The sequence below is a fragment of the Somniosus microcephalus genome, unplaced genomic scaffold (genome assembly GCF_052327205.1).
Source record: "Somniosus microcephalus isolate GS21.2 unplaced genomic scaffold, FLI_Smic_1.0 unresolved_chr2, whole genome shotgun sequence".
NCBI lineage: Eukaryota > Metazoa > Chordata > Chondrichthyes > Squaliformes > Somniosidae > Somniosus > Somniosus microcephalus.
In genome coordinates this window covers 63,448,781-63,471,231 of record NW_028225180.1, presented here as the reverse complement: position 1 = coordinate 63,471,231, position 22,451 = coordinate 63,448,781, and the positions used below count along the sequence as shown (strand labels likewise).

At 48.0% G+C, this 22,451-nt stretch overlaps 2 pseudogenes across 1 annotated transcript in view; one reads left to right on the top strand and one right to left on the bottom strand.

The window, feature by feature from the left end:
• LOC147092727 (NACHT, LRR and PYD domains-containing protein 3-like) overlaps positions 1–22,451 on the bottom strand; it is a 1,209,123-nt pseudogene that overhangs the window by 821,509 nt on the left and 365,163 nt on the right. The window lies entirely within an intron of this gene.
• Positions 19,606–20,482, top strand: LOC147092734 (beta-1,3-galactosyltransferase 5-like; annotated as a pseudogene).

Below are 22,451 nucleotides of genomic sequence, written 5' to 3'. Positions count from 1 at the left end.
CTTAGCAGGGAAAGGAAAGGACGCTGACTGATAGTTTGATTCGATGCACATGTGTGGGCACACACACATCGAGACACGCGTACAAGTGGAGAATTATGATTGTAAAACAGCAGTTAAATCTACCACTTGTCTATTTATGTCGTTTTTGCAACTTGCAAGACCTCGAAATATTCCACTAATCAATGCTATGCATCACCACCCCGTTTAAAGTTACATGATGCATAACATTATAGCTTATTGTTAATATTAGCAGAACATCGTTAAATGTCCTCACCTCCTACGGTGCTCATTAGTTAGGCGTTGACAACATGAGTGAATATATTCAAATAGAAGCATCAAGCATGTCACATTTCCATAAATGCATGGACAATGTCACTGCCTATAAGAACAGAGGGATCACATCCAGCTATATATAGTGAGTGTATAAAAATCGCTATCATAAATTAAAATAAGTTAAGATCGAAACTCAACAATTCAAAATTAGAAGCATAAATCTGTCAAGAAAAACAATAAAACACCAAAAGACATTTTGAGACCAAATACAGGATCATTTAATTCTTGAACATAAATAAAGGCAATTATAAAGCTAAGAAGACAGAGTTGGCAAAAGTGGACTGGGAAATTAGATTAAAGGGTAAGTCGTTAGAAAAGCAGTGGCAGTCAATTAAGGAGATTTTTCATAACTCTCAGGAAAGGTTTATTTCAGTGAGAAAGAAAGACCCTACGAGAAGGATGAACCATCAGTGACTAACTAAGGACGTTATCAAATTGAAGGAAATTCTGCTGATGATACAAAGCTAGGTGGGACTGTAACAGTTAGGAGAACACAAAGAGTCTGCCAAGGGATATATATATATATTCATTGATGGGATGTGGGCGTTGCTGGCTGGGCTTGTATTTAGCGCCCATCCCTAATTGCCCTTGAGAAGATGGCGGTGAGCTGCCTTCTTGAACTGCTGCAGTCCATTTTCATAGTGGTTGTTTGCAACTGAGTGGCTTGCTAGGTCATTTCAGAGGGCATTAAGAGTCAACCACATTGCTGTTGGTCTGGAGTCACATGTAGGCCAGACCAGGTAAGGACAGCAGATTTCCTTTCCTAAAGGACATTAATGAACCAGATGGGTACCCACTTAGCAATGATCGCCATTACTAAGACTAACATTTAATTCCAGAATTAAATTGAATTTAAATTCCACCAGCTGTCGTGGATGGGATTATGAACCCATATTCTCTGAGCATTTGGTTTAGTAGTCTAGTGACATAACCACTACGCCACCGCCTCCCCCTTGTATTCTAACCAAGGATACACTTACCTTCGAGGCAGTGCAACGAAGGTTCACTAGATTGATTCCTTGGATTAGAGATCTGTCCTATGATGAGAGATTGTTTAGAATTGGCCTATACTCCCTGTAGTTTAGAAAAATCAGTGGTGATCTCATTGAAACATACAAGATTCTGAAGGGGTTTTAAAGGCTGAGAGATTGTTTCCCCTGGCTGGAGTGTCTGCAACTAGGGGACATTGTCTCAGGATAAGGGGTAAGCCATTTAAGAATGAGATGAGGAGGGATTTCTTCACTCAGAGGGTTGTGAATATTTGGAATTCTCTGCCCCAGAGGGCTGTGAACGCTGAATGTTTGAGTATATTCATGGCTGAGATAGATATACTTTTCGACTCTGGGGAATCAAGGGATATAGAGATCGGGCTTGAAATTGGAGTTGACATCGATGATCAGTCATAATTTATTGAATGGCAGAGCAGGCTCGAGGGGCCGTATGGCTCACTCCAGCTCTTACACCTTAAGGCCTAGAATTTCAGTATAGCCAGTTTTGGGGCGCTAACGTTAGCGCCCACCCGAAGTTAGCGCCCACCCCAAAGTTGCGCCCCCTTGCCGGAAATTCAGTGGTTTCACCCTAAGAGGTTGGTGGAGCGCTAAAAGAGGCGTTCCACTACTATCTTTAGGCGCTAAGCCGACGGTGCAGAGGGATAGCGCCAAGGCGGGGCGCAGCGCGGGTGCGGTCATTTTTTGATTGACAGCAGACCCCGTGGCGCCGACCAGCTCTTAAAGGGGGAAGGGACGATTTGGTCTGCTGCCACGCCCTGCACACTGCAGCTTTGCAAATAGGCCTCAACACTGCTGCACAGCCCCAGGGAGTCATGGCAACGCCAGAGAAGGCCCGTGAGCGTGCCCTGCGCTTCTCAGAGGGTGATCTGGAAATAATGGTGACAGCTCTGGAGGTGAGGCGCAGGACCTTGTTCCCAGAGACTGGGAGGAATCCGAACCACCAAGAATACACCAGAGCCTGGAAGCAGATCGCCAACAAGGTGACGTTCACCGGCGATGCCCCCAGGACACACAAACAATGTCAGAAAAATTACAACGACCTGACCAGGATTGTCAGGGTGAGTACCCTTTCCAGTCTCCTCCTCATTCTTGCATGTACACCTGACATGATGGGCAAAGGGAGCTGAAAGTCCTAATGGCCAGCCCTCAGCTAGCAGCTTTGGGACAGTCATGAGCATCAATTGCCTATTCTGCACTCTACACTCTGGCCAAGCTATTCCACCATGGGAGGCAGTGCACAGTACATCAGGGCTACACTCTGGCCAAGCTATTCCACCATGGGAGGCAGTGCACAGTACATCAGGGCTACACTCTGGCCAAGCTATTCCACCATGGGAGGCAGTGCACAGTACATCAGGGCTACACTCTGGCCAAGCTATTCCACCATGGGAGGCAGTGCACAGTACATCAGGGCTACACTCCGTACTTACAGCCCGTCCTTTCTCTTGCAGGCTAAAGTTGCCTATAATCGCCAGGCCCGTGCCAGGACCAGGGGAGGCCGCGCCAAGCTGCAGAAGCTCACTCGCCTGGAGAAGTGCATGTGTGGGCTCATGGGAGCCCAGCTGATCGTGCCCACAGCGTGCGGAGTAGCCGACCCTCCACTGCCTGGCAATGGTAAGGACCTCGCCTTTTGGCCCTCTCGTGTCGCACTTGCGCATCCGAGCTAACTCCTTTGCCACTGTCCCACCAATGCGCTGAATGCCACCAGTCCTAACTCCCTCGCTGACGCCGTCTCCTCACTCTGAAGCTACTCTTGTGCATTCCTGCTTTCAGCTGGTGATGACCAGGACCCTGAAGCTGCCAGTGACAGCCTCTCCGAGCAGGAGGAGGAGGAGGAGGAGGAGGAGCAAGAGCAAGCCGGACCATCAGGGGAACACTCAGGTCCCGCAGGAGAGGACGAAATGATTGACACGTCCTCACTGGACGAGTGCCTGGACCAACTGTCGCAGGGGAATGCAGCTTCTGGGACCAGTGGCGTCCAGCCACCCAGGAGCCGTGCGTGTGGGCCACGGCCTTCCCCCAAGGGGGAAGGATCAGAGGGGAGTGCAGTTGATCGGGACACTCGCCGCCACCAACGTGGCAAGGTTCCCCTAGTTCGGTCCCCTGCTCCCCAGCGGGAGAGTCGCGACTCCAGTCCGGACACCTTCACCTCGGAGGAGGCGCGGAAGCTGGACAAGATGGCCGAGGATTCGGACCGGCGCCACACGGAGCTCATGAGCATGGTGCGGTGCATGCCTGAGGCCATCAAGTCGCTGGCGACCAGTGTGCGCGAGTTCGGGGCATCAACTGCCGCGAGTGGCCGCATGCTCACTGATGCCATCAAGACCCTGGCGGGTGTGATGCGGGCGCACACCAGGACAACAGGGGCACTCACTGCTGCCACACGCGCTGTCTCAGGCAGGCATCGCCAGGGCAGCCGTCGTGCTGGAGCATCCCAGCGAGCCGCCCCTCGGCTGATTGTTGCGGATCCTGCAGTGCGGGCACGGCCGAGTGCCAGCATGCCACAGCACCAGCCAGCGCATCCCAGACGCCAGCTTGCCCACATTGCGCCATCCGTCGCCGCCACTCCCCCACTGGGACGTCAAGGGCAAGCGGCTGGAGCTGATGTTGGCCAGGCTCAGGTGCGCCACTCAGCAGACGCCCCCTCGAGGCCCAAAGGCCATGTAGGCCACCCCCCAGCGGCATCTGGCGGAAGGACATCTGAGCCTCAGGCACCTTCCCCCAGCCTCGCAGCAGCCACTAGGCAGTGCTTGTGAAGGAGCAGCAGGCCGGCAGGGGAGGCAAAAGGCTGGACAAGGTCTCGCCCTCCCGAGCCACTCAGTAGAGGGTGTGGCCAGCTTTCGTTTTATATGGCGGTGGCCATCTTTCTTTTGCCCATGGTTGTTTGGTTCGTGGGCTTATTTTTTGTGTTAAGGCCGAGGTTGAGGCCAGGTTTGTACAAATGTGGAGTTACTCCTCCCCAGTTTGTGGGAGTGAGTCGTTTGTTGGGCTTTTTGTGGGGCCCGTTGATTGTTTTTGGGGATTCATGTGGGAATGGGTTTTCATTTTTGTGTAATAAATAATTATCTTTATTCATACAGTCTCCATGGTTGTTCTTGTTAGTGTTTGGTGGCTTCGCCGGCTGAGGGCTTGCGGAGCGGCTGCATTCATCTTCCCTCATGGCCACAAGGCATTCCCTGACAGGGGGCTTAGAAGTAACGTGTAATAAGGTGGCATTGCGCGGCCCTTGGCCCTGGTCGCTCCCTCCTGGGAAGGTACTCCTGCTCCTCCTCCTCCTCCTCCTGCTCCTCCTGCTCCTCCTCCTGAGGTGCTGCTCCAATGTCAGGTGGCAGTGCCTGAGTCCTGCGGATAGCCAGGTTGTGTAGCATGCAGCAAACTACCACAAATTGGGAGACCCGGTCCGGTGAACACTGCAGTGCTCCTCCGGAGCAATCAAGGCAGCGGAACCACTGCTTGAGGACCCCAATAGTTTGCTCGATGATGTTGCGGGTGGTTTGGTGGCTCTCGTTGTAGGCCTCTTCAGCAGCGGTCCTGGGCGCGCGGAGCGGGGTCATGAGCCAGGTACACAAAGGATAGCCTTTGTCCCCGAGTAGCCATCCTCTTGGGGGAGGCTGTGCCTCGAACATGTCATGCACAGTACTCTGCCGCAGGATAAACGCATCGCGGCTGCTGCCTGGGAAGCTGGCATTGACAGCCATGATGCGCTGCTTGTTTTCACACACCAGCTGCACATTCAGAGAATGGTAGCCCTTCCTGTTGTGATACTGCTTGCCATGCTCCAGAGGGGCCCGCAAAGCCACATGCGTACAGTCAATGGCGCCCTGCACCAAGGGGAAGTCCCCGAGTCTTGCAAATCCCAAGGCGCGCTGATGCTGGCTCTGCAGGGCCATGGGGAAGGAGATTAATTGGCTTCTCCTTCTGAACAGTGCTTCGGTCACCTGGCGGATGCAGCGATGTGTGCCGTACTGGGAGATGTTTGCTATGTCCCCAGCAGCGGATTGGAAGGGGCCGGTGGCATAGAAGTTCAATGCCACCGTCACCTTCACTTCCACCGACAGAGACGTCCTGCACCTGAGCTTTGGACGCAGATCTCTGCGAAGCAGGTGGCAGATCTCTGCAACCACCTCCTTTCGGAATCGGAGCCTTCTAACACATCGCGCATCTCTCATGTTGAGGTAGGAGCGCTGCTGGCGGTATAGCCTGACTGGGTAAGGCCTACGTGGCCGACGCCTGTAGCCCCCTCTGCCTCTAGCCAGGGCTGCCCCTCTCACAATGCATCTGCGAGCCCTACGGACATGGCGCTGCAGCTCCGCGTTGGCACCCCATGCAACCCCCATCAAATCCTGGCAAACAGTCAAATTTCCAAAAGGCCATTGCAGCGCTCTGGCCTGAGTCCAAAAATACCTGAGCTGTTGCTGCTTGAAACCAGTTAGCCATCCTCCTTGTTGTGTGTCCAGAAATGCGTTGCACAAGAGTGTTTGCTGCAAAATGGCTGGGCTTTATACTGGAGGGTACGTCCCCTTTAATTTGCGCCCCCCGGGGCCCACGCTGGTTGTGTTGCATTCCTTTTTTCAAACGCTCCGGCCGCCAGCCGCACAATGGGGCGGTCCGACTGAAGTTTGGAATCGGGGCGGCCAAAGGGTGTTGCACGAGGATGTGACGTCATTTTCTGCGCGCGCATCCGGGCGGGCGCTAAACTTTGCGCCGGCGCTAACGGCCAACTTGATTTGGGGCGAGGCGCAAACTGCGCTGCGCCTGGGCGCTACATGCATAGCGCCCGAAATTCACTTCTCTTAAGGCGCTAACTGCTGGCGCAAGCAACTGAAAATCCAGCCCGAAGTTCTTATGTCCTTATGAAAAGGCATACGACGTTGCAAGGTTAGTGGTAGGCCAGTGCATTGTGATTTTTTTAGAAACCAGCAAAGGATGAATAAAAAGATAATTAAAATGGAGAAGATAGGTTATGAGAGTAAACTGGCAAAAAATATAAAAATATAAACAGGCCAGTGAGCCTAACATCAGTGGTAGGAAAATTATTGGAAAAAATTCTGAGGGACAAAATTAGTCTCCACTTGGAGAGGCAAGGATTAATCGGGGATAGTCAACATGGCTTTGTCAAGGGAAGATCATGTCTGACTATTTTGATTGAATTTGTTGAGGGGTTACTAGGTGTGTGAATGAGGGTAATGCAGTGGATGTGGTATACATGGATTTCAGTAAGGCCTTCGATAAAGTTCCACACAGGAGACTGGTCAAGAAGGTGAGAGCCCATGGAATCCAGGGTGCCTTGGCACATTAGATACAAAACTGGCTTAGTGGCAGAAGGCAGAGGGTGATGGTCGAAGGTTGTTTTTCTGACTGGAAGCCTGTGGCCAGTGGGGTACCACAGGGATCGGTGCTGGGTCCCTTGCTGTTTGTGGTCTACATTAATGACTTGGATATGAATGTAAAAGGTATGATCAGTAAGTTCGCGGATGATACAAACATTGGTAGGGTGGTAAATAGCGAGGAGGGTAGCCTCAGTCTGCAGGACGATATAGATGGGTTGGTCAGATGGGCGGAACAGTGGCAAATGGAATTTAACCCGGAAAAGTGCGAGGTGATGCACTTTGGGGGGACGAACAAGGCAAGGGAATACACAATGAATGGTAAGACCCTAGGCAAGACGGAGGGTCAGAGGGATCTGGGTGTGCAAGTATACAGTGATATACCTATCAATTCGCCCAATGAAAAGCGACGAGTTAAGAAAGTAACTATAGGTTTTTATTGACTAAATAACAGAGCCCACCCTCGTGGGTGATCGGATCCAAGAAGGAGGAATACCAGCCAGTCGACCACCTTTATACCTGGGCAGGTAGGTGGAGCCATGGGCGGAGTCGGCAGTGGTCAGCCCAGGTATAGCAGCATGACAAGAGGCGACCTCGTACAGTGATACAACAATGTGAGCAGTGATAACTATAGGGAAACGATCTAACAGTGATAACTATAGTGTAACGATAGTGAACGGTAAAAGTGGTTTACCACATTCACCCCTTGTTTAGATTTGAGTCCGGCGGGGTGAAGTGTACTACCAGTTCTGGTATGTCAGTCTGTCCGGAGGCCTCGTAAGCCTGTCTGATCGTCGCAGCGGCGGTGTTGCGTTCTCCGGTGTTAATGCTGGCGTCTGCGAGGTAGGCGAAGGCTCTTGGGGTTCCAGCGTACCGTCTACCTGGGCTGGAATTGGGGGGGTGGGGGTGGGGGTAAAGGTGGTGTCTCCGGGGTGCCCGAGGGTGCGAGGTCTCGTAAGGAGACTGTGTCCTCCCGCCCGTCTGGGTATGCCACGTAGGCATACTGGGGGTTGGCGTGCAGGAGGTTCACCCTCTCGACCAGCGGTTCCGTTTTATGGGCCCTCACGTGCTTTCACAGCAAGACAGGCCCCGGAGAGGTCAGCCAGGTTGGTAGCGTGGTTCCTGTCGTCGACTTCCTGGGGAAAACAAACATTCGTTCATGGGGGGTGGCGTTAATGGCAGTGCAAAGTAGTGACCGGGTGGAATGCAGCGCCGCCGGGAGGACCTCCTGCCAGCGAGAGGTTGGGAGGCCCTTAGACTTTAAGGCTAAGAGGACGGCCTTCCATACCATCGCGTTCTCTCTTTCCACCTGGCCGTTCCCTCGGGGGTTGTAGCTGGTGGTCCTGCTAGTGGCGATGCCTCTCGCTAGTAGGAACTGACGCTGTTCCTCGCTCATGAAGGAGGCGCCCCGGTCACTATGTATATAATTTGGGAACCCGAACAAGGCAAAGAGGTCGTTCAGGCATTTAATGACCGTGGTACTGGTCATGTCTGGGCAGGGGAAGGCAAAGGGGAAACGGGAGTACTCATCAACAATGTTGAGGAAGTACACATTACGGTCAGAGGACGGGAGGGGCCCCTTAAAATCGATGCTCAAGCGCTCGAAGGGGCGGGTGGCCTTGATCAGGCTTGCCCTGTCCGGCCTAAAGAAGTGCGGTTTGCACTTGGCACAGGTCTGGCAGTTCCTGGTCATGGTCCTGACCTCCGCGATGGAGTAGGTCAGGTTGCGGGCTTTAATGAAGTGGTAAAGCCTGGTGACCCCGGGGTGGCAGAGGTCGTTGTGGAGGGTCTGAAGTCTATCAATTTGCGCGTTGGCGCATGTAATTCGCGATAGAGCGTCAGGGGGTTCGTTCAGCTTACCAGGCCGGTACAAGATATCATAATCGTAGGTGGATAGCTCGATTCTCCACCTCAAGATCTTGTCGTTCTTGATTTTACCCCTCAGCTTGTTATTAAACATAAAAGCGACCGAACGCTGGTCGGTGAGGAGGGTAAATCGCTTGCCTGCGAGGTAATGCCTCCAGCGGTGTACCGCCTCCACAATCGCCTGGGCCTCCTTCTTGACCGAAGAGTGTCGGATCTCAGGGCCCTGTAGGGTCCTTGAGAAGAAGGCCACCGGTCTCCCCTCCTGGTTGAGGGTAGCGGCTAGGGCGAAGTCGGGTGCATCGCTCTCCACTTGGAAGGGGATGGACTCATCCACTGCGTGCATAGTGGCCTTAGCAATGTCTCCCCTGATGAGGGAGAAGGCCGCGCGCGCTTCTTCCGTAAGGGGGAAGGAGGTGGACTTCATGAGGGGTCCGGATTTGTCCGCATAATTCGGCACCCATTGGGCATAGTAGGCGAAGAGCCCCAGGGTTCTCTTCAGCACCTTTGGACAGTGGGGAAGGGGTAGCTCCATGAGGGGACGCATTCTTTCGGGATCGGGGCCGATGATTCCGTTCTCTACTACGCAGCCGAGGAAGGCAAGGCGCGAGGTGTTAAACACACATTTCTGCTTATTGTAGGTGAGGTTCAGCCGTTGGACCGTACGGAGGAATCTTTCCAGATTAGCGTCATGGTCTTGCCGGTCGCGGCCGCAGACGGTGACGTTATCTAGATAGGGGAACGTGGCTTGCAGCCCGTTCTGGTCAACCAACCGGTCCATCTCCCTTTGGAAGACCGAAACCCCGTTGGTGACGCCGAAGGGAACCCTCAGGAAGTGGTAGAGGCGGCCATTCGCCTCGAAGGCGGTATACTGGCGGTCCTCGGGGCGGATAGGGAGTTGGTGGTAGGCCGACTTAAGGTCGATGGTAGAGAATAACCGGTATTGAGCAATCTGATTGACCATATCAGATATGCGGGGAAGGTGGTATGCGTCCAGCTGCGTGTACCGGTTTATGGCTTGGCTGTAGTCGATGACCAGGCGGCTTTTATTGCCGGTCTTAACGACTACAACCTGGGCACGCCAGGGGCTGCTGCTCCCCTCGATGATGCCCTCCTTCAGGAGACGCTGCACCTCAGAGCTAATAAAAGCTCTGTCCCCAGCACTGTACCGCCTGCTCTTGGTAGCGACGGGTTTGCAGTCGGGGGTGAGGTTAGCGAACAGGGAAGGTGGCGGGACCTTGAGGGTGGATAGGCCGCAGGTGTTACGCGGTGGGCGATTTAAAGGTTGCTGGTTGTCGACTGTGAGCGGGAGGAGGGGTCCACCGTATGCTAGAGTGACGCTTTGGAGGTGGGATTGAAAATCCAGCCTAGTAGGACGGCAGCGCATAGCTGGGGCAGGACGAGGAGTTTAAAGTTTTTATACTCCGTGCCCTTAACCGACAGGGTCACAACACAGTAGCCGCTGATGTCTGTGGCATGGGACCTCGATGCCATCGAGATCTGGTTGCACGTTGGCAGGACAGTGAGGGAGTAGTGGCTCACCGTGTCTGGATGTATGAAGCTCTCCGTGCCTCCGCTGTCGAACAGGCAGGTCGTGGCGTGGCCGTCTACTTTGATGTCCATCATTGACTTGGACAGATGATGCGGGCGAGCTTGGTCCAGTGTGACGAAGGCTAGTGTGTGGCTGAGCGGGTCGCTGTAGTCTGTGGGTGAAGCGGTCGTCAGATCTGGAGGTAAGGTGGCGGTCGAGCGTGGTGGGTAAAATGGAGGCGCCCACAAGGTTGGGCAAAATGGCGGAGAAGATGGCTGCCCCCACAACCCACATGAGGCACTGCTGGCGTCGGTTGCCTGGATCAAAGATGGCCACCCCCATTGCTCACACGAGGGGATGCTGGCATCTGTGGCCTTGATAAAAGATGGCCGCCCCCACAGTTCGCATGAGGCACTGCTGGCCTCTGCTGCTCTCCCTCTGCAGGCCTTCGCAAAGTGGCCTTTCTTCAGGCAGCTGGAGCACGTCGCGTTTTTGGCTGGGCAGCGCGACCTCGGGTGTTTCGCCTGCCCACAGAAGAAGCAGCCGGCGGCCCGATCGCGGGGGTCCGAAGGCGCAGCCGGTACCGGGGGTGGCGGTCCCGATCGGGTCCGGGACGCCGACGCTGAGGTAGGTCCCGGGGGCAGCGCTATGAGGGGTATTGCAGTCGGGGTCGGGCCCGAGTCCCAGAGTCGCGAACTGTACCTGGAATACACCTCGAGGTCCCGCTGGGTCACTTCTAGGGAGTAGGCCAAGGCTGCAGCTGTGTTCAGGTCGAGGTCCTTTGATTCCAGCAGTCACTGCCGTGAGTAGTCGGACCGAAGGCCTTTCACGAAGGCATCGCGGATGTTATCTTCAGTGTTTTCTGCGGCCGATACTGCTTTAAAGTCACAGTCCCTGCCGAGTGCTTGTAGCGCCCGTAAAAATTCAGCTACAGACTCTCCTGGCTGTTGCGGGTGGGATCTTAGGAGGTGTCTGGCATACATGGAATTTACCGGGCTCCGGTACTGCTGTTTCAGTAGGTTGATAGCGGCCTCGTAAGTAGTAATGTCCTGGATGTGTGCGTATACTTTAGGGCTCGCTTGGGTGGTCAGAACTCTTAGTTTGGATCTCTGAGGGACGCCGGATTCTTCCAGGTAGGATTCGAAGCAGCACAGCCAGTGTTTGAAGTCGAGGGCTGCGTTTGTTGCTTGTGGGTTTAGATCCAGGTACGGTGGTTTGAGGGCTCGCAGCCAAGCCGGCTGCTGTGGCTGTTGTAGCTGGGCGTCTGGCTGGTCGTTTGGCTGCTCCGTTGACTGGTTGTTTGGCTGCTCAGGTACCGACATTTTAAAATTTAGTCAATAAAATTGATATACCTATCAATTCGCCCAATGAAAAGCGACGAGTTAAGAAAGTAACTATAGGTTTTTATTGACTAAATAACAGAGCCCACCCTCGTGGGTGATCGGATCCAAGAAGGAGGAATACCAGCCAGTCGACCACCTTTATACCTGGGCAGTAGGTGGAGCCATGGGCGGAGTCGGCAGTGGTCAGCCCAGGTATAGCAGCGTGACAAGAGGCGACCTCGTACAGTGATACAACAATGTGAACAGTGATAACTATAGGGAAACGATCTAACAGTGATAACTATAGTGTAACGATAGTGAACGGTAAAAGTGGTTTACCACACACAGATCCCTGAAGGCGGCGGAACAGGTGGATAAGGTGGTAAAAAAGGCATATGGGATACTTGCCTTCATTAGCCGAGGCATAGAATATAAGAGCAAGGAGGTTATGATGGAGCTGTATAAAACACAGGTTAGGCCACAGCTGGAATACTGTGTGCAGTTCTGGTCGCCACACTACAGGAAGGATGTGAACGCTTTGGAGAGGGTGCAGAGGAGATTCACCAGGATGTTACCAGGGCTGGAGCGCTTCAGCTATGAAGAGAGACTGGGCAGATTGGGTTTGTTTTCCTTGGAGCAGAGGAGGCTGAGGGGGGACATGATTGAGGTGTACAAAATTATGAGGGGCATAGATAGGATGGATACTGAGGAGCTTTTTCCCTTAGTAGAAGGGTCAATAACTAGGGGGCATAGATTCAAGGTAAAGGGCGGGAGGTTTAGAGGGGATTTGAGAAAGAACTTTTTCACCCAGAGAGTGGTTGGAGTCTGGAACTCACTGCCTGAAAGGGTTGTGGAGGCAGAAACCCTCACAACATTTAAGAAGCATTTGGATGAGCAGTTGAAATGCCATAGCATACAAGGCTACGGACCAAATGCTGGAATATGGGATTTGATTAGACAGGGCTTGATGGCCGGCGCAGACACGATGGGCCGAAGTGCCTCTATCCGTGCTGTATAACTCTATGACTCTATGACTCTATAAGAGAGTAGCTAAAGTAATGGTTAGTCACATAGAGGATGAGGCTGGGGAATTAATAATGGGAAACAAGGAAATGGTAGAGGATTTGAACGAATATTTCGTATCAATCGTCATGGTAGAAGATTGTGAATCAAGGGGCTATAGGGAGGGAGGAATTTGAACAATCACTCTTAGCAGAGAAAATGTACTAGTCAAACTAATGTGACTAAAGAATGACAAGTCCCCTGGGCCTGATGGCACACATCCTATTGTTTTTAAAGAACTGGCTGCAGAAATAGTGGATGTGTTGCTTGTAATCTACCAAAATGGATTGTGGAAGGTTCCCAGCTGATTGGAAAACTGCAAAATGAACTTCGCTATTCAAGAAAGGAAGGAGCCACAGAGCAGGAAACTATAGGCCAGTTAGCCTACCATCTGTTATCGAGAAAATGTTGGAATCCATTATTAAGGATATAATAACAGGACATTTAGAAAATCATAATACAATCAAGCAGAGTCAACCTGGTTTTATGAAAGGGAAATCGTGTTTGACAAATTATCTGGAGTACTTTCAGGATGTATCGAACAGGGTGGATAAAGGGGTACCAGTCGATGCAGTGTATTTGCATTTCCAGAAAACATTCAATAATGTGCCACATAAAAGTTTACTGCACAAGATAAGAGCTCGTGGTATTGGTGGTAATATATTCGATTGGATGGAGGATTGGCTGAATAAAGCAAATCAGAGATTCAGAATAGATGGATCATTTTCAGGTTTGCAAAATGTAACTAGTTGGTTGCTAAAGGGATCAGTGTTGGGGCTTCAACTATTTACAATTTATATTACTGACTTGCATGAAGGGACCGAGTGTACTTCTGCTGAATTTGCTGACGATACAAAGATAGGTGGGAAAGCAAGTTTTGACGAGTACAAAAAGAGTCTGCAAAGGGTTAAATGAATTGGTAAAAAATTGTCAGATGGAGTATAATGTGGGACAATGAGAGGTTATCCAATTTGTTAGGAAGATTAAAAAGCAAAATATGATTTAAATGCAGAGACACTACATAATTCTGCGTTGCAGAGGGATCTGGGTGTTCTTGTACATGAAGCATGAAAACTTAGCATGCTGGTACAGCAATAAGGAAGGCAAATGGAATATTGGGCTTTATTGCAAGGGGGAAGGAGTATAAATGTACGGAAGTCTGGCTACAACTGTACAGAGCGTTGGTGAGATCACAGCTGGTGTACTGCATACAGTTGTGGTCTCCTTATTTAAAGAAGGATATACTTGTATTGCAAGAAGTTCAGAGAAGCTTCACTTGGTTGATTCCTGAGTTGAAGGGGCTGTCTTAAGAAAAAATGGTTGATCAGGTTGGACCCGTGCTCATTGGAGTTTAGAAGAATGAGAGGTGGTCTCATTGAAACATATAAGTTTCTGAGGGGGCTTGAGATGGTAGATGCTGACAGGATGTTTCACCTCATGGGGAATCTAGAACTATGGGGCATAGTTTCAGAATATGGGTCGCCCAATTAAAACGGAGATGAGGAGGAACTTCTTCCCTCAGAGGGCCGCGAATACTTGGAAATCTCTACCCCAGAGAGCTGTGGAGCTGAGTCATTGAATATATTCAAGGCGGAGAAAGAAATCTCTATTTGAAAGTATGGTACATTCCAACACTAAGGAAGCATAAGGGAACCAAAGCAAGGGCTCCTTGGATTACGAGAGAGATAGAGAAGATGATGAAACAAAAAAGAGGGTGTATAATGCATGTCAGGTGAATTGTTCAAGGGAGAACCAGACTAAATATAAAACGTTGAGAGGGAAGTGAAGATGAAAGTAAGATTGGCAAAGAGAGAATATGAGAGTAGAATGGCCGTTAACATAAAAGGGAACCTGAAAATCTCCTACCAGCATATAAAGAGTAAAAAGGAATTAAGAGGCAGGGAGGGGCCTATTAGGAACAAAGCAGTTGATATATGCTCAGAGGCACAGGGCTAGAATACTTAATGAATACTTTGTATCGGTGTTTACTGAGGAAGTGGATGCTGACAAAATATTGGTAGAAACCGATATGGTAGAGGTATTGGATGGGGTGGAAATTAATAGGCAGGTTGTACTGGCAAAGCTGGATATGCTTCGAGTGGGTAAGTTGGCTGGTCCGGATGGCTGGAATCCCAGATTGCTAAGGCAAGTAGGGTTTGAGATAACGGAAGGGCTTGCCATAATCTTCCAATCTTCGCTAGGTACAGGTAAGGTGCCAAAGGATTGGAACGTGGTAAAGATGACACACTTTTTCAAGAAAGGGTGCAAGTATAATCCACGTAACTACAGGCTGGTCAGTTTAATATCAGTGGGGGGTCAGGTTTTAGAAACTATAATCAGGGAAAAAATTAACAGGAACTTGTAGAGGTTTAATTTAACTAAGAAGAGCCAGCACGGATTTATAAAGGGCCGATCGTGTTTAATTAATCGAATTGAATTTTTTGATGAAATAACAGAGAAGGTTGATGAAGGGAATGCAGTGGATGTTGTCTATATGGATTTGAAAACCGCGTTTGACAAAGTACCACATAAAGGGCTGGTTATCAAAATTGGGCCTCATGGAATAGAAGGGTCAGTGTCAGCTTGCATAAGAAACTGGCTTAAGGACAGAAAACAGTGAGTCATGGTAAATGGTCGTTCTTCAAACTGGAGCATGGTAGAAAGTGAGCCTCCATAAGTGTTAGTGCTGGAGTCACTGTTTTTTGATATATATATATATATATATAAACGATTTGATATTGGAATACAGGATAAAATTTTAAAGTTTGCCGATGATACCAAACTTGGAGGTGTGGCAAACAGTGAGGAGCATACCAATCTACAGCAACAGAAAATAGATAGGCTAGAATAACGGGAAGACAAGTGGCAGCTGGAATTTAATACAGAGAAGGATGAGATGATGCATTTTGGCAGAAGGATAGGGAGAGGCAATATAGACTTAATGGCGCAGTTCTAAAGAGTGTGCACAGAGGGACCTGGGTTTCATGAGCACAGATCTTTGAACGTGGCAAGACATATTGAGAGAGCAGTTTTCAAAGCATATGGGATCTTCGGCTTCATAAATAGAGGTATAGAGCACAAAAGCAGGGAAGTTATGCTGGACCTTTATAAAGCTCTAGTTAGGCCACAACTAGACTCTTGCGTACAGTTATGGTCACCACAGTTTAGGAAGGATGCGAAGGTGCTTGAGCTGGTTCAGAGGAGATTGACCACAATGGTTTCAGGGATGAGCGTTTTTAGCCAGAAGGTTAGGTTGCAGAAGCTGGGGTTGTTCTCCTTGGAGAAAACGAGGTTGAGGGGAGATTTGATAGAGGTGGACAAGATAATGACGGGTTTGGATAAGGTAGACAGAGAAAGGCTGTTCTCATTAGCTGATGATATAAGGACTAGGGGATACAGATTTAAGGTTTTGGATAAGAGATACAGGGGGGATGTGAGGAAGAACATTTTTACACAGTGAGTGGTAATGACCAGGAACTCGCTGCCGATGTGGCTGGAGGAAACAGAGATGGTCAATGATTTCAAAAGGAAATCAGATAGGCACCAGATGAAATTAACTTTCAGGGCTATGTGGATAGACCGGGTAAACGGCCCTGACTGGATTGGTTCACAGAGAGACAGTATGGACTCGATGCGCCAAAAGGCCTCCTTCTGTGCTGTAATAACTCCATGACTCTATGACTCTTTTGACATGGAGTACAAAAGCCAGGAAGTTAAACCTTTATAGAACACCAATCGGCCCCAGCTGAAGTGTTGTGTCCAATTATGGGACCACGCTTTAGGAAGGACGTGAAGACTTAGTAGGCGTGTGGAAGAGATTTACTAGAGTGGCTCCAGGGATGAGAGATATACAGTTAAGTTGATAGATTTTAGATTCTGGGTTTGTTCTCCTTAGTGCAGGGAAGAACACGAGGACATTTGGTAGACGTGCTTAAAGTCATTAAGGGTTTAGTTAGAGTAAATAAAGGGAAACTCTTTACAATGGCTGAATGATCGATAACGAGAGGGCACAGCTTTAAAGTGATTGGCAAAGGAACCAGAATCGACTTGAGGGAAAACCTTGTGTCACAACAAATGGTTAGCATTTGGAATGCACAGCCTGATGGGGGATGGATACAGATTCAATAGTAGCTTTCAAAAGGGTACAGAAAATATAGCTGGAGAAGAAACAAATCCTGGGATGTGGGGGAAGAGCGGAGAAATGTGACTGACTGGATAGCTCTTCAAAAGAGCCGGCATAGACCCGATTGCCGATATGTCCTTTCTAAGGTGTGGTGCCCAGAACTGCTCACATTACTCCAGGTATGGTCCAACGAAGGCTAAGTATTGATGTAGCATAACTTCTTCCCCCTTGTATTCTAGCCTTCTACATATGAAGGTCAGCATTCCATTAGCCTTTTTAATTCGTTTCTGTACTTGCCCATGAAATTATAACGATCTATATACATGGACCACCTAAGTCTCTTTGGACTCCATTGTTTCTAGATATGGACCTCCACTGGTTCTAGCTTTGGACCTCCATTGCTTCTAGCTATAGATCTCCACTGTTTCTAGCTTTGGACCTCTAATATTTCTAGCTTTGAAATTCCAGTGTTTCTAGCTTTGGACCTCTAATATTTCTAGCTTTGAAATTCCAGTGTTTCTAGCTTTGGAGCTCTAATATTTCTAGCTTTGAAATTCCAGTGTTTCTAGCTTTGGACCTCTAATATTTCTAGCTTTGAAATTCCACTGTTTCTAGTTTTAGATCTCCACTGCTTCTAGCTTTGAACTTCCAGTGGTTGTAGATTTGGACCTCCACTGTTTCTAGTTTTGGACCTCCAATGTTTCGAGCTTTGAACCTCCAATGTTTCTAGATTTGAACCTCCACTGTTTCTAGATTTGAACCTCCACTGTTTCTAGATTTGAATCTCCAATGTTTCCAGCTTTGACCCTCCAGTGATTCTGGATTTGGACCTCCACTGTTTCTAGATTTGAACCTCCACTGTTTCTAGATTTGAACCTCCACTGTTTCTAGATTTGAATCTCCAATGCTTTTAGCTTTGAACCTCCAGTGATTCTGGATTTGGACCTCCACTGTTTCTAGATTCGAATCTCCAATGTTTCTAGTTTTGGACCTCCAATGTCTCTAGATTTGAATCTCCAATGTTTCTAGCTTTGAACCTCCACTGTTTCTAGATTTGAACCTCCACTGTTTCTAGATTTGAATCTCCAATGTTTCTAGCTTTGAAACTCCAGTGATTCTGGATTTGGACCTCCACTCTTTCTATATTTGAACCTCCACTGTTTCTAGATTTGAACCTCCACTGTTTCTAGATTTGAACCTCCACTGTTTCTAGATTTGAACCACCACTGTTTCTAGATTTGAACCTCCACTGTTCCTAGATTTGAACCTCCACCGTTTCTAGATTTGACCCTCCACTGTTTCTATATTTGAACCGCCACTGTTTCTAGATTTGAATCTCCACTGTTTCTAGATTTGAACCGCCACTGTTTCTCGCTTTAGATCTCCAATATTTCTAGCTTTGAACCTCCAGTGATTGTAGATTTGGACCTCCACTGTTTCTAGCTTTGGACCTCCACTGTTTCTAGATTTAAACCTCCATTGATTGTAGATTTGAACCTCCAGTGATTGTAAATTTGAACCTCCACTGTTTCTAGTTTTGGACCTCCAATGTTTCTAGATTTGAACCTCCACTGTTTCTAGATTTGAACCTCCACTGTTTCTAGATTTGACCCTCCACTGTTTCTAGATTTGAACCACCACTGTTTCTAGATTTGAATATCCACTGTTTCTAGATTTGAACTGCCACTGTTTCTAGCTTTAGATCTCCAATGTTTCTAGCTTTGGACCTCCAGTGATTGTAGATTCGGACCTCCAGTGACTGTAGATTTGGACCTCCAGTGATTGCAGATTTGGACCTCCAGTGATTGTAGATTTGGACCTCCACTGTTTCTAGCTTTGGACCTCCACTATTTCTAGATTTGAAACTCCAGTGATTGTAGATTTGGAGCTCCCCTGTTTCTAGCTTTGGACCCCTACGGTTTCTAGATTTAAACCTCCATTGATTGTAGATTTGAACCTCCAGTGATTGTAAATTTGAGCCTCCACTGTTTCTAGTTTTGGACCTCCAATGTTTCTAGATTTGAACCTCCACTCTTTCTAGATTTGAACCTCCACTGTTTCTAGATTTGACCCTCCACTTTTTCTAGATTTGAACCTCCACTCTTTCTAGATTTGAACCTCCACTGTTTCTAGATTTGACCCTCCACTGTTTCTAGATTTGAACCGCCACTGTTTCTAGATTTGAATCTCCAATGTTTCTAGCTTTGGACCTCCAGTGACTGTAGATTTGGACCTCTAGTGATTGTAGATTTGGACCTCCACTGTTTCTAGCTTTGGACCTCCACTGTTTCTAGATTTAAACCTCCAGTGATTGTAGGTTTGAACCTCCAGTGATTGTAGATTTGGACCTCCACTCTTACTCGTTTTAGACCTCTACTGTTTCTAGCTTTGACTCTCAACTGTTTCTAGCTTTGGGCTTCCTCTGTTTCTAGCTTTGGATCACCACTTTTTCTACCATCAAAACATTATTCTTTTTACCGTATTTATAAATCACTGCTGACAAGATGAAAACCCGTTCAGATCCTCCCGTGACCTTCGACTTTTATTATGTTAATGGCGACTTCAACTTATTATGTTAGACCAGTTACTGGGTTTTAAAGTCAGGGACAGAGGAACACCAGCCCAACAAGTTAAGAGCTGATATGATGATTCGGCATTCACGTTTACATTACCAAGGTGAGTAAATGGAGATCAAATACAGATCAATCATGACCCAATTGAATGGCAGAACATGTTCGATGAGGTGAATAGCCTTCTCCTATTCCTATGTTACTAATCAAGCCAAATAATCTTAAATTGGAAAGTTTTTCCCCTTGCATTGCCCGGATACCTCCAAAATCAATGTGTTTATTTTGTTTTACAGTTGATTCAAAATATGAAGATATTTTCTGGTGCAATATGTGGTTTCAAATTTCGTCTAAAAATGTTTATTTTTTTTGTGATCCTTTTGGTGACACTTGGTATATTTGGATATTTACGCTGCAACATTCCTGACCCTTGTCTTTACACAGAATTAAATGACACTTCCTATTTAATGTGACCTGATAGGAGATGTGATATCAGTCCCCCATTTCTGGCCCTTCTCATCACCAGTGCCCAGGACTAGTTCGAAGCTCGCTCGGTCATTTGCCAGACCTGGAGGAGAGAGCCAGCAACACAGGGCAAGAGGGTCGTGACCTATTTCCTGCTCGGGTACAGCCGGGAGCATCAGGAGCATCTGCTAGAGGAAGGTTTGCTGCACAAGTACATCATACAGACAGAGCTCAGCGACACGTATTACTACCTGAACACCAAGGTGCTGATGGGACTGGAATGGGTGAGCCGATTTTGTCCGTCTGCCTCCTTTGTGATGAAACAACAACAGAAAATGCTGGAAAAACTCAGCAGGTCAGGCAACATCCGTGGAGAGAATTTTGAGTTGACATTTCGGGTCGAACCCTTCTTTAAAACAACCTGCTGAGGTTTTCCAGCATTTTCTGTTGTTATTTCTGATTTCCAACATCTGGAGTATTTTGCTATCGTCCTTTGTGATGAAAACCGATTCAGACATGTTTGTCAATGTTGATTATTTAAGAGATCTCTTGTCATGAACCAGTCGCAGGAACATCTGCACCGGCCACATACAGAGACATGCAAGACCTGTCAGGGACAAATCCAGTAAATGGTATGTGAGTGAACAGGAATACCCTCTGGAAACGTGTCTGCCATACTACTCCGGCACTGGGTACGTGCTCTCGACTGGTGTCGCCTGCCGAGTTTGGAACGTTGTGAATACCGTCCCGAAATTGAAACTCGAGGACATTTTCGTCGGTCTCTGTCTGGCTAAGTTGAAGATAGCGCCGGTGGAACTCCACTCACAGCAAACGTTCCACATTTCAAAGGTCCCATTTTCTGTTTGTGACTTTTTGTAAATTCGTGGCCTCTCATGGGGTGAAACCCTCCAACTGCTGATCTACTTGAAGACACTGGCAGATGCTTCCCAAATTGCCATTTACCTCGATTTATGACGACAAATAATAATATAAAATCAAGATATGTAAAGATGTTTAATTTTAAGGGAGTTAGCCATTGAACCAGAGAGAAGATGAGGTGAATTTTTCTCTCGCAGCGAGTTGTTATGATCTGGAATGCAGTGCTTTGAAATGGTGGTGGAAGCAGTTTCAATAGTAACTTTCAAAATTAATTGGATAAATACTTCAAGGGGAAATCGTGCTGGGCTATGGGGAAGGAGCAGTGGAGTAGGACTAAATAGAGGCTCTTTCACAGAGCCGGCACAGAAACAAGTTTCTTGATCGACCAATACATTTAATCAAAGAGCTTGTTGAAAATAATATGTCATTTTTTTTCAGTAACTGAAATGTCCAATCATCAAAATAAGTATCTATATAAAAACCAAAAAAACAAAACATCATTTTCGCATCAGCATCATTCAATCTAATGATTGCATTTTATTAAATATTTATTTTGGGGCCTTCCATGAACATTTACCTTCAAAGCCTCAGCATATCTCAAAAAACTTGGGTTTGCATGAAGATTTTTAACATTTGAATTGTGAAATAAATCTTTCAAAGTCACATGTGCATTCTAACATGTTCGAATTTCTGGATCCCAGGAAGCCACGTTTCATATTACCCCCAACTACCTAACAACAGTGCCGTTCTCTGTGTTCACAAACTTTTAGGCCACATTCCCAGTGCTCGCTGATCCCAGGTCTGGACTCAATGCTCTGACACCCTGAGATCCCCAATCATTTTCCCAGGGTCCTAAAACTAATGCTAAACCGTGAAACCTCAATGTGCAAAAAAAGGTCGCTCTTACAAAATGGAAACTATCCATTCCGCCCAATCAGTCAATGACTTTCTTTATCCCCCACACGAGCAAATAGCTCCAATCATAATGACCGCCCTTGTTCCAAAACAATTTGCGAATTTCAAGGTAATTGACAGGAGAACCAGTGACGTCATGAGGAATATTATTTTTGTACAGCGAGTTGTTGTAATCGGGAATGCAACACCTGAAAGGGTGGTGGGGACAGAATCAATAGTAAATTGCAAAATGGAATTGGAAACGGCACTAACCGCTGCTGTAAAATCTGTCTCACGGCATGTTATGAAACAATGAGAGTTTATTCTGTCCCGTTACAAGTTTAAATGTCCCTGAACTGCTAATTTATAGGAGGGGGCAGTCTCTCACTTTATTTCCCCATTAAACTGGATCCCCAACGAATTTAGGTGTAACTTGCGCAAATTTTTTTGCGGAGATAACAGAAGTTCTCTCCCCGAACGGGGCCTCGCACACAGATGGAAGATTAACTGATATTTCCGGGTTAATTGTCCCCATTTACCCATAAGATGGCGCCACGATAAGGGGTTACTCGATGCAGCCAATGTATTTGGAGATTTGTCATGGTTCATGTCGGGAAAAGTGACAAAGGTCAAAAAGGGTGGAGTTCTAGCTGAGGGAGTAGCTGGAGTGAGGAGCTAAATTATCAACCAGGTCTACAAGGGCGCTAACCTCAGCATTATTACCCAGGCCACGTTCTAATTGTTACAGAGACAAACAGACCAGAAAAGTGAACACGTGGCTGGATGAGTGGTGTATGAGGGAGGGGATCCATTTCATGGGGCAAAGTGCAGGGCAAAGAGATAGCCATACCGTTGGAACATGTTGTACCTGAAATAAGATAGAACCAAGGTCCTAGTGGACCGTATAAATAGCGAGGCAAAAACACACTATTCTCATAAATGGGGTGGGGTGAGGATTCAGTCATAAACAACAGTAAAACTTATAATTGAACGATAAAAAGGATAAGAGCAGATTTCAGGTCATGACGTCATACTCCAGTGAAGGGAGTACTAAAATAATTAAAGCAGTTACAGC